Here is a 13,982-nt window from a genome sequence, read left to right on the forward strand (position 1 = left end):
AAGGGACCCCAGAAGGTCATCTAGTCCAACCCCCTGCTCAAAGCAGGACCAAGTCCCAGTTAAATCATCCCAGCTAGGGCTTTGTCAAGCCTGACCTTAAAACCTCTAAGGAAGGAGATTCTACCACCTCCCTAGGTAACGCATTCCAGTGTTTCACCACCCTCTTAGTGAAAAAGTTTTTCCTAATATCCAATCTAAACCTCCCCCATTGCAACTTGAGACCATTACTCCTCGTTCTGTCATCTGCTACCATTGAGAACAGTCTAGAGCCATCCTCTTTGAAACCCCCTTTCAGGTAGTTGAAAGCAGCTATCAAATCCCCCCTCATTCTTCTCTTCTGCAGACTAAACAATCCCAGCTCCCTCAGCCTCTCCTCATAAGTCATGTGCTCTAGACCCCTAATCATTTTCGTTGCCCTTCGTTGTACTCTTTCCAATTTATCCACATCCTTCCTGTAGTGTGGGGCCCAAAACTGGACACAGTACTCCAGATGAGGCCTCACCAGTGTCGAATAGAGGGGAACGATCACGTCCCTCGATCTGCTCGCTATGCCCCTACTTATACAACCCAAAATGCCATTGGCCTTCTTGGCAACAAGGGCACACTGCTGACTCATATCCAGCTTCTCGTCCACTGTCACCCCTAGGTCCTTTTCCGCAGAACTGCTGCCGAGCCATTCGGTCCCTAGTCTGTAGCGGTGCATTGGATTCTTCCATCCTAAGTGCAGGACCCTGCATTTATCCTTATTGAACCTCATTAGATTTCTTTTGGCCCAATCCTCCAATTTGTCTAGGTCCTTCTGTATCCTATCCCTCCCCTCCAGCGTATCTACCACTCCTCCCAGTTTGGTATCATCCGCAAATTTGCTGAGAGTGCAATCCACACCATCCTCCAGATCATTTATGAAGATATTGAACAAAACGGGCCCCAGGACCGACCCCTGGGGCACTCCACTTGACACCGGCTGCCAACTAGACATGGAGCCATTGATCACTACCCGTTGAGCCCGACAATCTAGCCAGCTTTCTACCCACCTTATAGTGCATTCATCCAGCCCATACTTCCTTAACTTGCTGACAAGAATGCTGTGGGAGACCGTGTCAAAAGCTTTGCTAAAGTCAAGAAACAATACATCCACTGCTTTCCCTTCATCCACAGAACCAGTAATCTCATCATAAAAGGCGATTAGATTAGTCAGGCATGACCTTCCCTTGGTGAATCCATGCTGACTGTTCCTGATCACTTTCCTCTCCTCTAAGTGCTTCAGGATTGATTCTTTGAGGACCTGCTCCATGATTTTTCCAGGGACTGAGGTGAGGCTGACCGGCCTGTAGTTCCCAGGATCCTCCTTCTTCCCTTTTTTAAAGATGGGCACTACATTAGCCTTTTTCCAGTCATCCGGGACTTCCCCCGTTCGCCACGAGTTTTCAAAGATAATGGCCAAGGGCTCTGCAATCACAGCCGCCAATTCCTTCAGCACTCTCGGATGCAATTCGTCCGGCCCCATGGACTTGTGCACGTCCAGCTTTTCTAAATAGTCCCTAACCACCTCTATCTCTACAGAGGGCTGGCCATCTCTTCCCCATTTTGTGTTGCCCAGCACAGCAGTCTGGGAGCTGACCTTGTTAGTGAAAACAGAGGCAAAAAAAGCATTGAGTACATTAGCTTTTTCCACATCCTCTGTCACTAGCTTGCCTCCCTCATTCAGTAAGGGGCCCACACTTTCCTTGGCTTTCTTCTTGTTGCCAACATACCTGAAGAAACCCTTCTTGTTACTCTTGACATCTCTTGCTAGCTGCAGCTCCAGGTGCGATTTGGCCCTCCTGATATCTTTCCTACATGCCCGAGCAATATTTTTATACTCTTCCCTGGTCATATGTCCAAGCTTCCACTTCTTGTAAGCTTCTTTTTTATGTTTAAGATCCGCTAGGATTTCACCATTAAGCCAAGCTGGTCGCCTGCCATATTTACTATTCTTTCGACTCATCGGGATGGTTTGTCCCTGTAACCTCAACAGGGATTCCTTGAAATACAGCCAGCTCTCCTGGACTCCCTTCCCTTTCATGTTAGTCCCCCAGGGGATCCTGGCCATCTGTTCCCTGAGGGAGTCAAAGTCTGCTTTCCTGAAGTCCAGGGTTCGTATCCTGCTGCTTACCTTCTTCCCTGCGTCAGGATCCTGAACTCAACCAACTCATGGTCACTGCCTCCCAGATTCCCATCCACTTTTGCTTCCCCCACTAATTCTACCCGGTTTGTGAGCAGCAGGTCAAGAAAAGCGCTCCCCCCTAGTTGGCTCCCCTAGCACTTGCACCAGGAAATTGTCCCCTACGCTTTCCAAAAACTTCCTGGATTGTCTATGCACCGCTGTATTGCTCTCCCAGCAGATATCAGGAAAATTAAAGTCACCCATGAGAATCAGGGCATGCGATCTAGTAGCTTCCGTGAGTTGCCGGAAGAAAGCCTCATCCACCTCATCCCCCTGGTCCGGTGGTCTATAGCAGACTCCCACCATGACATCACTCTTGTTGCACACACTTCTAAACTTAATCCAGAGACACTCAGGTTTTTCCACAGTTTCGTACCGGAGCTCTGAGCAGTCATACTGCTCCCTTACATACAGTGCTACTCCCCCACCTTTTCTGCCCTGCCTGTCCTTCCTGAACAGTTTATAACCATCCATGACTGTACTCCAGTCATGTGAGTTATCCCACCAAGTCTCTGTTATTCCAATCACGTCATAATTCCTTGACATCACCAGGACCTCCAGTTCTCCCTGCTTGTTCCAAGGCTTTGTGCATTTGTATATAAGCACTTGAGATAACCTGTTGATCGCCCCTCATTCCCAGTATGAGGCAGGAGCCCTCCCCTCACAGACCTTCCTGCCTGTGCTTCCTCCCGGTATCCCGCTTTCCCACTTACCTCAGGGCTTTGGTCTCCTTCCCCCGGTGAACCTAGTTTAAAGCCCTCCTCACTAGGTTAGCCAGCCTGCTGGCAAAGATGTTCTTCCCTCTCTTCGTAAGATGGAGCCCGTCTCTGCCCAGCACTCCTCCTTCATGGAACACCATCCCATGGTCAAAGAATCCAAAGCCTTCTCTCCGACACCACCTGCGTAGCCATTCGTTGACTTCTCTATCTCACAGTAACATGGTGAAGACGAAAATCTACCAGTGATTGTGAGCTCCTGAGATACAATGATTTGGAGAGCCATTTAAACAGATTTTATACATGAAAATGCGTGTGTGTGTGTATATAATGACATTAAATAAAGAATTCCTGTTTAAGTATAGAATACTCTTCATCTAACACACCTATTTAGTTGCTTAGATTTATGTTGGGGAACATTAAACATAAGTTTTAAAAGGTTGGAGCCCTCAGAGTGTAACTGCTTTGAATAGCCTTATGATTTTTAATTTCCTTTCACTCAGCTGGTGCACAACACTGCCATGTAAATATACACACCAGAGCAAAATGGAAATATAATTATCTTATTGTCATATTAGTTCAGTGGGGTGTGTGTGGTTTAATTTCAGTCATTTATTTATGGTGGGGTTACAGATGCAGTCATTTTTTTAAAAAGAAACATGTTCTGGCTCAAACAGGATAGGAACATTACCATAAAATGATTTGGCAATTTTCACAGAATTATGATATCACCATGCCAGAATTTAAATTCTCATAGAGTATCTCCTGGAGCCCTCTACACTCCCCAAACATGCTATAAAAGCTCCCGGGGGTTGAAAATATTTACCGGAGCTCCACACCAGACAGCCCTGGATGAATTTAAGACCTGCATCACTCTCATGTAACTGCTCAATTTAGGACACCCCGCCTATACCCCACCAAGGGATCAAGGTATGACCCAATAGATTTAGGCATTCCCACCCTTTCCCTTCCGAGGGCTCAGGGTGTAAGGCACCTACCCCTACCCATGGGGCTCAGGAAGAAACCTGGTCAATTTAAGTACTTTCCCTTTCCATAGGGGCTCAGGGCTCTACAGGTCTGCAGAACCTTTTCCCAGTGAAAGAGCCTTACACAGTTGTGCTCTAAACATCTGTTTATTAGCAGCGCACACAGAAGACATATACCAAGCAAATCTCTTATGCTCACCACTCCCAATATACAGACACATTTCACCCGATGGCCAATCAGGATCCACTCATCTGGGGGTTCCTGCTATACCTCTGCATGTCACGGTCATGCAGGGGGATCAGAGTTCCAGTAGCTTGATGTTGAACTGCAGTCCAGAAATGGTTCCCAAAGTGCATTGTTTTTCATTTACATTACATAGGTAAAACTAGCTCCCTCCTTCAAATTTACTAAACCTATCACATTATCCTTTAGAACAAAAATTTTAACCAATTACACACTGGCACCTATGTGTCCTCCTTCCTGCCCAAGTTTTTTACATTTTATCTTTCATGTCCAAATTGTAACTTAGTTGTGACCTTCTGTTCGTGCAGATGATCAGCATAAAAATACTGGTTAGAGCTTATTTTACCATTTATTGAACCTCTCTCTGTATCCTCTCTAATTTCATAGAATATCAGGGTTGGAAGGGACCTCAGGAGGTCATCTAGTCCAACCCCTGCTCAAACCAGGACCAAGCCCCAATTTTTGCCAAAGATCCCTAAATGGTCCCCTCAAGGATTGAACTCACAGCCCTGGGTTTAGCAGGCCAATGCTCAAACCACTGAGCTACCCCTCCCCCCTAAAACAGTGCTCCAGGTGAGGCTTGAACTCACAACCTCAGCATGTCTCTACTCAGCACTGCCCTATAAATACTATGCGCTAACCAATTGCGCTACTGGAGCACCCAAATTTCCCAGTGCCTGGGTGTTTCTGCTTTTCAACCTTGGTGGTTATAACTCTTGTTAGGGATGTTCCTGAGGTGAGGGAGCTTTATCATCAGCAGAACATTCTTTTTTTTTTTTTTCAGTTTTAGTGGTGAACACCCTGAGTTTCAACCATGGCTGGTTTAACAGGGGGGTGGGAGGGGTTTCTCAGGTCTCACACCTACACTCCTATTAACCCAAAGCAAAGTGAAATTTATATGATCTGAATCTCAAACTTGCCATATCATGAAAGTGATAGATCTAATTGCTCAACTGACATCTAAACTGGCAAATTTTGCACACATTTTCTGCGTGCTTATATGGCCCCTAACACCATATCTGAGCCCCTAACAAACAGTAATGAATTTAATCTCACAGCACACTGAGATTGAGGGAAGTCTTATTAACATCACCTTACCAATGGAGGACTAAGGCACTGAGTGACTTGCCCAAGTAAACACGGCAAGTTTACAGTACAGCCAGGAATTGAACAGAGGAATCCTGAATCCCTATCCAGTGCCTTAAACATGAACCCACCCTTATTCCCCCTGTCCCCCAAAGACAGATCCACAAACTGGGCACAAAAATGTGGAAGTTGTGTGCCTGTGCCTAGCAGCACCATGTCTGCATACAGGGCTCAGGTGAAGGAGGGAATCTGGTCAGTAATTTTGTGTTATCTGTCTGAACTTCTATGTACTTGCTGCATGAATAAACTGCACTTCTGTTCCTGAGCAAACCGAGGTGGGACTGCGGATGGGATAGAGAATATGTCCAAATATCATCCTCTACAGATATTGATTGGGGATTGTTAGCACACACAAAACAGATACTAAAAGAGATTCTAAAAGGGTGATGATTTATCTCTATACATTGGAATTAGGAACAAAATATAAGTTGCCTATAAAGTGGCTTGGTTTGAGCTGCTGCCCTTTTAATTTGAGATGTGACTTGAAAATCAGCCAGTAACAGAGGTATGTGACTGAAGTGAAAACAGGTCAAACATCTTCCTGTGAATCAGTCATACTTTGCTGAACATGTCCCTAAAGTGACAGCAACACATTTGCTGCATATCTGCTCCCATGCAAATGGGCAACAAAAGATTTTGTGCTACAGAGGGTTTGAGCTAGCAGCATAGCTCTTTGTAACATATTTCTGGACTATCTAGATATTTTATCAATATCAGTTTTGGTTTAGGTATACTTGAGCTGGTAAAATAATACAAAAAATGATTCAAGAGTGTTTCCAGCTGTAAGAGCTGTGAGTTAGTTTGCTGTTATTTGGGGGAACATGTTACCATTTTTCACATTTAATCAAATGACCACTTGGTATTGGTGAAAATGTTTGCAAAGCTAAAATGCTTCACCATCAACAGAGGAAAGACCATCTCTGGAGCCTGACAGTCAAAAAAATCTCATAGACTTCAGTGGACAAAGAGTGCAGGGTAGGACTTGTGAAAATTACATGATATTATCACTAATATTTTCATTTTTTATTCCCTCACAGTAATTGTTGAGCCTGGGGTAAAAATTTCTAAAGTCCCTGATCTAAAGCCCATTGATGTGAACAGAAAGACTTTTTTGATCAAGTTCTAAACGTCTTCATCTGTAGAACACATTCAAATAGTGGCACTAAGAATCTATCTGATGAGCTTCATGCCCATGTCTGAATTTTATCACTGTCAAATTTATTTTCAAGGGGAAGAAATAGCAAAACTAACATCAGAACACAAAACAAATTATTTTTATCAGTGTGAAGAGGGATTAGTTTTCTAAAATTTCTTTGCTTTGTTGTCAGTTCAATAAATCTTGTTATAAATGTTCAGGGCTATATTGTTTGTAAGCCAGATCTTTCTCTCGTGATTTGACCAAAAGTTTGGATGGGAAGTTAGCCTCATTCTTCATAAATAAAAGTTAATATCTCAGCTATAGTGTTTCTAAAGTACCCTCTTACAGTAGAATTTAGATGAGATCATGTTTATGCACTGTAGTTCATTTAGGCTTTAGATTATAACACATTCTAGGAAGAGAGGGAAGAGCATCTTCGCAGGCAGGCTTGCTAACCTAGTGAGGAGAGCTTTAAACTACGTTCGCTGGGGAGCGGTGACCAAAGCCCAGAGGTAAGTGGGGAAGTGGGATACCGGGAGGAAACACAAAGAGGAGGGTGCAACAGGGGAAGCCTCCTGATTCATACTGAGAAAGTAGGGCAATAGGCTAGTTATCTTAGGTGCCTGTACATGAACACAAAAAGCCTTGGAAACAAGCAGGAAGAATTGGAAGTCTTGGAACAGTCAACGAACTATGATGTGATTGGAATAACAGAGACTTGGGAGGGTAACTCACATGACTGGAGCACTGTCATGGATGGGTATAAACTGTTCAGGAAGGGCAGGCAGGGGAGGAAAGGTGGAGGAGTTGCACTGTCTGTAAGAGAGCGGTATGATTGCTCAGAGCTCCAATAAGAAACTGGAGAAAAGCCAGTTGAGAGTCTTTGGGTTAAATGTAGAGGTGAGAGCAACAAGGGTGGTGTTGTGGTGGGCATGTGCTATAGACCACCAGACCAGGAGGGTGAGATAAATGAGGCTTTCTTCGGACAAGTTTCCAGATCACAGGCCCTCGTTCTCATGGGGGACTTCAATCAGCCTGACATCTTCTGGGAGAGCAATATAGCAGTGCACAGACAATCCAGGCAGTTTTTGGAGAGTGCTGGGGACAACTTCTTGGTGCAAATGCTGGAGGAACCAAGTAGGAGCCATAGTCCTCTTGATCTGCTGCTCACAAACAGGGAAGAATTGATAGGGGAAGTAGAAGTGGGTGGCAACCTGGGCAGCAGTGACCATGAGATGGTCGAGTTCAGGATCCTGACAAAAGGAAGAAAGGAAAGCAGCAGAATACAGACCCTGGACTTCAGAAAAGCACATTTTGACTCCCTTACGGAACTGATGGGCAGGATACCCTGTGAGGGGCTAATGTGAGGGGGAAAGGAGTCCAGGAGAGCTGGCTGTATTTTAAAGAACCTTTATTGAGCATGCAGGAACAAACTATCACAATGTGCAGAAAGAATAGAAAATATGGCAGATGACCAGCTTGGCTTAACGGAGAAATCTTCAGTGAGCTTAAACACAAAAAGTAAGCTTAAAAGAAGAGGAAACTTGGAGAGATGACTAGGGAGTAGTACAAAAATATTGCTCTAGCATGCAGGGGTGTAATCATAGAATATCAGGGTTGGAAGGGACCTCAGGAGGTCATCTAATCCAACCGCTGCTCAAAGCAGGACCAATCCCCAACTAAATCACCCAAGCCAGGGCTTTGTCAAGCCTGACCTTAAAAACCTCTAAGGAAGGAGATTCCACCACCTCCCTACGTAACCCATTCCAGTGCTTCACCACCCTCCTAGTGAAAAATCTTTTCCTCATATCCAACCTAAACCTCTCTCACTGCAACTTGAGACTATTACTCCTTGTTCTGCCATCTGATACCACTGAGAACAGTTTAGATTCATCCTCTTTGGAACCCCCTTTCTGGTAGTTGAAAGCAGCTAGGAAGGCCAAAGTATAATTGGAGTTGCAGCTAGCAAGGGATGTGAAGGGTAACAAGAAGAGTTTCTAAGGTATGTTAGCAAGAAGAAGAAGGTCAGGGAAAGTGTGCGACCCTTAATTAATGAGGGAGGCAATCCAGTGACAGATGATGTGGAAAAAGCTGAAGTACTCAATGCTTTTTTCGCCTCAGTCTTCACAGACAATGTCAGCTCCCAGACTCTTGCACTGGGCAGCACAGTAAGGAGGAGGAAGTAAGCAGCCCTCAGCGGTGAAAGAACAGGTTAAGGACTATTTAGAAAAGCTGGACATGCACAAGTCCATGGGTCTGGATCTAATGCATCTAAGGGTGCTGAGGGAGTTGGCTGATGTGATTGCAGAGCCATTGGCTATTATATTTGAAAACTTGTGGCAATCAGAGGAAGTCCCGGATGATTGGGAAAAAGGCAAATATAGTGCCCATCTTTAAAAAAGGGAAGAAGGAGAATCCTCACCTCAGTCCCTGGAAAAATCATGGAGCAGGTCCACAAGGAATCTATTTTGAAGAACTTGGAGGAGAGGAAGATGATCAGGAACAGTCAACATGGATTCACCAAGGGCAAGTCACGGCTGACCAACCTGATTGCCTTCTATGATGAGATAACTGACTCGGGGGATATGGGGAAAGCAGTGGACATGACATAACTTGACTTTAGCAAAGCTTTTGATACAGTCTCCCACAGTATTCTTGCCAGCAAGTTAAAGAAGTATGGATTGGATGAATGGACTATTAGGTGAATAGAAAGTTGGCTAGATTTGTTGGGCTCAACGGGTAGTGATAAATGGTTCACTACCATTAGATGGCAGCCATCATCAAGCGGAGTGCCCTGAGGTTGGTCCTGGGGCCGGTTTTGTTCAACATCTTCATTAATGATCTGGATGATGCAATGGATTGCCCCGTCAGCAAGTTTGCAGATGACACTAAGCTGGGGGGAGAGGTAGATATGCTGGTGGGTAGGGATAGGGTCCAGAGTGACCTAGACAAATTGGAGGATTGAGCCAAAAGAAATCTGGATATGAGTCAACAGTGTGCCTTTGTTGCCCTTGTTGCCAAGAAGGCTAACGCATATTGGGCTGCATTAGTAGGAGTGTTGCCAGCAGATCGATGGAAGTGATTATTCCCTTCTATTTGGCACTGGTGAGGCCACATCTGGAGTACTGCGTCCAGTTTTGGGGCCCCCAATACAGAAAGGATGTGGACAAATTGGAGAGAATTCAGCAGAGGGCAATGAAAAGGATTAGGAGGCAGAGGCCTTGACTTATGAGGAGAAGCTGAAGGAACTGGGCTTATTTAGTCTGCAGAAGTTAAGAGTAAGGGGGGATTTGATAGTAGCCTTCAACTACCTGAAGCGGGGGTTCCAAAGAGAATGGAGCTAGGCTGTTCTAGTGGTGGCAGATGACAGAACAAGGAGCAATAGTCTCAAGTTGCAGTGGGGATGGTCTAGGTTGGATATTAGGAAATACAATTTCACTAGGAGGGTGGTGAAGCACTGGAATGGGTTACCTAGGGAGGTGGTGGAATCTTCTTCCTTAGAGGTTTTTAAGGCCTGGCTTGACAAAGCCCTGGCTGGGATGATTTAGTTGGGGTTGGTCCTGCTTTGAGCAGGGGTTGGACTAAATGACCTCCTGAGGTCTCTTCCAACTGTAATCTTCTATGGTTCTATGATTCTATGATATTAGATACCTGTTTAGTTGTGAACATGGAGTTAGGGCTTGAACATTAGATGTAGGAAGAAAAGACAATGATGAGGAAGGTTCAACTGGAACCGGAAGAGTGGAATGAAAAAATGTGATGAGAGATTAATAATGTCATGATGCTAGTTATAAAAAAAGCCACTCTGATCAGTGCAGCTTTCTGAACATTAAATTCTCATGGTAAGAAACTCCTCTCACTACATATAAATTCTCAGGTGTCTTTGAATGTAACATTTCTGATTCTCCTATTAGCAACAGCTGTATAATTCTAAATATGGCATCAATTGTACCACCAACAGTATACGAACCAAACCTCAATTTGTTTCCATCCTGGTCTTACAATCAAAAATAATAGTCACCTGCTTTAATAGTTAAGAAAATGTTTTATGTTTAAACAAAAAGAAAAGGAGTACTTGTGGCACCTTAGAGACTAACAAATTTATTAGAGCATAAGCTTTCGTGAGCTACAGCTCACTTCATCGGATGCATTTGGTGGAAAAAACAGAGGGGAGATTTATATACACACACAGAGAACATGAAACAATGGGTTTATCATATACACTGTAAGGAGAGTGATCATTTAAGATAAGCCATCACCAGCAGCAGTGGGGGGGAAAGGAGGAAAACCTTTCATGGTGACAAGCAAGGTAATGCATCCGATGAAGTGAGCTGTAGCTCACGAAGGCTTATGCTCTAATAAATTTGTTAGTCTCTAAGGTGCCACAAGTACTCCTTTTCTTTAAGCAAGGTAGGCTAATTCCAGCAGTTAACAAGAATATCTGAGGAACAGTGGGGGGTGGGGTGGGGGGAGAAATAACATGGGGAAATAGTTTTACTTTGTGTAATGACTCATCCATTCCCAGTCTCTATTCAAGCCTAAGTTAATTGTATCCAGTTTGCAAATTAATTCCAATTCAGCAGTCTCTCGTTGGAGTCTGTTTTTGAAGCTTTTTTGTTGAAGGATAGCTACTCTTAGGTCTGTAATCGAGTGACCAGAGAGATTGAAGTGTTCTCCAACTGGTTTTTGAAGGTTATAATTCTTGACGTCTGATTTGTGTCCATTCATTCTTTTATGTAGAGACTGTCCAGTTTGGCCAATGTACATGGCAGAGGGGCATTGCTGGCACATGATGGCATATATCACATTGGTAGATGCGCAGGTGAACGAGCCTCTGATAGTGTGTCTGATGTGATTAGGCCTATGATGGTGACCCCTGAATAGATATGTGGACACAGTTGGCAACGGGCTTTGTTGCAAGGATAGGTTCCTGGGTTAGTGGTTCTGTTGTGTGGTGTGGCTGCTGGTGAGTATTTGCTTCAGATTGGGGGGCTGTCTGTAAGCAAGGACTGGCCTGTCTCCCAAGATCTGTGAGAGTGATGGGTCGTCCTTCAGGATAGGTTGTAGATCCTTGATGATTAGTTGGAGAGGTTTTAGTTGGGGGCTGAAGGTGATGGCTAGTGGCGTTCTGTTATTTTCTTTATTGGGCCTGTCATGTAGTAGGTGACTTCTGGGTACTCTTCTGGCTCTGTCAATCTGTTTCTTCACTTCAGCAGGTGGGTATTGTAGTTGTAGGAATGCATGATAGAGATCTTGTAGGTGTTTATCTCCGTCTGAGGGGTTGGAGCAAATGCGGTTATATCGTAGAGCTTGGCTGTTGACAATGGATCGAGTGGTATGATCTGGATGAAAGCTAGAGGCATGTAGGTAGGAAAAGCGGTCAGTAGGTTTCCGATATAGGGTGGTGTTTATGTGACCATCGCTTATTAGCACCGTAGTGTCCAGGAAGTGGATCTCTTGTGTGGACTGGTCCAGGCTGAGGTTGATGGTGGGATGGAAATTGTTGAAATCATGGTGGAATTCCTCAAGAGCTTCTTTTCCATGGGTCCAGATGATGAAGATGTCATCAATGTAGCGCAAGTAGAGTAGGGCATTAGGGGACGAGAGCTGAGGAAGCGGTTGTTTAAGTCAGCCATAAAAATGTTGGCATACTGTGGGGCCATGCGGGTACCCATCTCAGTACCGCTGATTTGAAGGTATACATTGTCCCCAAATATGAAATAGTTATGGGTGAGGACAAAGTCACAAAGTTCAGCCACCAGGTTAGCCGTGACAGTATCGGGGATAGTGTTCCTGACGGCTGTCTGTATTTTTGCGAATACAGACTAACAAGGCTGCTACTCTGAAACCTGTCATTATGTTTAAACAGTAAGGATTAAAGGCAATGGGCTTGGAATTAACTAAATGACTCCAATTAACATCAGTAGAGCTGTGTGTCTAAGCCCCATGCACTTGAAAATGTATTCCTAAAGCTCTTTGCTGATGGGTAACCCAGTAATACCATCAAAAGGAAACTAGCTAATGATCCATGATATTGGGTTTCTCTGCTGCTGGTGTCACAATTAATATAATTTTTTTAGCAATATACCTGCCAGCAGCTAGCAGCTCAGTAAATTAGCATACATGATAAATTAGGGTCTTATTCTGCTCCCAGGGTTCTCCAGCATTCTTCGCTGGTAGCCACATTTCTTTCATGATTGAAATTACCTGATGAATCCATTCCATAGACATCCTGCTGGTTCTTTCTTAGGGGGAAGGGGATTTTTTTTCAAATGCAGTCCCTCCATATTCATAGCTCTTCAATCTCTGTGTGAGTATAGCATATCAAACAGTTAGCAAAATCAAATTTCTCTGAAACCTACTGGCATAACTCTCTGATGATCTGTTATGATATGGTTGTTACTGTGCTCCACCTTGTGGATGCTCAGAATTTTGTGGTACCAATGGGCGTGGAACAGGGGTGGGCAAAATTTTTGGCCTGAGGGCCACACCTGGGTATGGAAATTGTATGGCAGGCCATGAATGCCTACAAAACTGGGGGGTTGGTGTATGGGAGGGGGTGAGGGCTCCGCCTGGGTGTGCAGGCTCTGGGGTGGGGCTGAGGATGAGGGGTTTGGAGTGCAGGAGGGGGCTCTGGGCTCGGACCAAGCGGTTTGGAGGGCAGGAGTGGGATCAGGGCTGGGATAGAGGGTTGGAGTATGTGGGGGGAAGGGTCAGGGTTGCAGGCTATGGGAGGTGCTTACCTCAAGCAGCTTCTGGAAGCAGTGGCATGTCCCCCCTCTGGCTCCTAGGCAGAGACGTGGCCAGGCAGCTCAGTGCACTACCCTGCAGGCGCCACCCTTGCAGCTCCCATTGGCCACAGTTTGTGGCCAATAGGACCTGCAGGGGCCATGCTTGGGACAGGGACAGCGTGCGGAGCCCCCTGGCTGCCTCTACACATAGGGGCAATAGGGGGGACATGCTGCCGCTTCTGGGAGCCGTGCAGAAAGCCCCCGACCCTGTTCCCCAACTGGAGCACCAGAGTGGAGCAAGCCCCTGACCCCGCTCCCCGGCAGGAGTTCACGGGCTGGATTAAAAGGCCTGATGGGCCAGATGTGGCCTGCAGATTGTAGTTTACCCACCGTGGCATAGACTCTAGATTCTAATTCCCCAAACGTCTAAGACCCTCCCACTTGAGCCATTGCAAAATCTCTGCTATTAGCAGTATAGGGCTTATGTTAATAAGTATTCAATGGGGGATGTTGGAACAACAAAAAGGAGAGGATAAAACATATTTGTCATCCAGATATTCTCATTTCTCACTCCTGGAGGGTCGGATTACTGATGAACTCAGGGATATATAAGAATAACTTCTCAGTGGGTACACAGATTTAACAGCAGTCATTCCACTTTATTCAGTGCAGCGTAAAGTTATAATGGATATAGTTTCAGTGCATCACTAATTTTGGCTCTGATTCAGAAAAATATCCATACTGAACTTAAGCATGTGCATTAAAGCACATACTCAAGTGTTTTCCTGAATTTGGGGTCTTTATTTTTTGCAGCA

General features: G+C 45.0%; 1 non-coding gene across 1 annotated transcript; it reads right to left on the reverse strand.

Moving 5' to 3' along the window:
* Window positions 1-4,717: 4,717 nt before the first annotated feature.
* TRNAI-UAU lies at window positions 4,718-4,811 on the reverse strand. The gene is made up of 2 exons: window positions 4,774-4,811; window positions 4,718-4,753 (listed from the first exon to the last, which is right to left on the reverse strand). It is a non-coding gene; the product is annotated as a tRNA-Ile (tRNA).
* Window positions 4,812-13,982: the final 9,171 nt, after the last annotated feature.

The sequence above is a fragment of the Dermochelys coriacea genome, chromosome 3 (assembly GCF_009764565.3).
Source record: "Dermochelys coriacea isolate rDerCor1 chromosome 3, rDerCor1.pri.v4, whole genome shotgun sequence".
Classification (NCBI taxonomy): Eukaryota; Metazoa; Chordata; order Testudines; family Dermochelyidae; genus Dermochelys; species Dermochelys coriacea.